The sequence below is a fragment of the Gracilinanus agilis genome, chromosome 5 (genome assembly GCF_016433145.1).
Source record: "Gracilinanus agilis isolate LMUSP501 chromosome 5, AgileGrace, whole genome shotgun sequence".
Lineage (NCBI taxonomy): Eukaryota > Metazoa > Chordata > Mammalia > Didelphimorphia > Didelphidae > Gracilinanus > Gracilinanus agilis.
Genome location: NC_058134.1, coordinates 93,752,969 through 93,753,881, shown reverse-complemented (window position 1 = coordinate 93,753,881; position 913 = coordinate 93,752,969). Strand labels below are relative to the sequence as shown.

The following is a 913-nucleotide window of genomic DNA, read 5'->3' as shown; positions in this document are numbered from 1 at the left end:
CTTTTTAGTTTAATATAATCAAAACCATTTAATTTACATTTTGTAATTTTCTCTAACTCTTGCTTGATTTTAAAGTCTTTCCTTTCCCAGAGATCTGACAAGTATACGATTCTGTGTTCACTTGTTTATAGTTTCCCTCTTTATATTCTGAATTTATCTTGGTGTAGGGTGTGAGATGTTGATCTAGACCTAATCTCTCCCATATTGTTTTCCAAATTTAAAAAATATGGAACACTTCACGAATTTGCTTGTCATCCTTGCGCAGGGGCCATGCTAATCTTCTCTATATCGTTCCAATTTTAGTATATGTGCTGCCGAAGCGAGCACATCCCTGACTTCTTTTGAAAACACCTTAATGCTATACCTTTCAGTTCTCTCCAACTTTTGCCCAGTTTACTAAAGCCAAGGTCTTAAGCACCTCTGTGGCATGTGGCCCACAACATTCTGGATTGTGGCCCAAACTAAATTGAAATGTAATTATGTATAACAAAATAAATAGAAATACAACAAAATAGGGCATATTTCACTTTAAAACTAAGTCAATATATGTTTCACAGGAATCCTTATGTACTGATTAATTATCCCCCATTTCTATTAGAATATATTACCACTGTCTTACAGTAAGACCCATTTCTTTGCCAATATCACCTTTCTATATATTCTCAAGTAAATTACAGCTTAATCACTCTTCCCTTTAATATTCAATCTTTCCATGTCTCCTGCTTTACCACACAGACTCCTGTTTCATTTTTTTAAAAAATAAAAGGAAAAACAAAACTTCCCTAAACTATACCATCTTCTACCTATTACCTAGGAGAGTGGAACCCAGAACAAGGAGAACTTCTTTCACAGGCACACTTCTAGAAAAAAAAATTATGTCTACTTTCTCTCCTTTTTTACTCCTCAATCTCTT

At 34.0% G+C, this 913-nt stretch overlaps 1 non-coding gene across 1 annotated transcript; it reads right to left on the bottom strand.

Moving 5' to 3' along the window:
* Positions 1–220: 220 nt before the first annotated feature.
* Positions 221–327, bottom strand: LOC123250851. Its single transcript, XR_006506468.1, has one exon. It is a non-coding gene; the product is annotated as a U6 spliceosomal RNA (small nuclear RNA).
* Between the last annotated feature and the right edge of the window lie 586 nt (positions 328–913).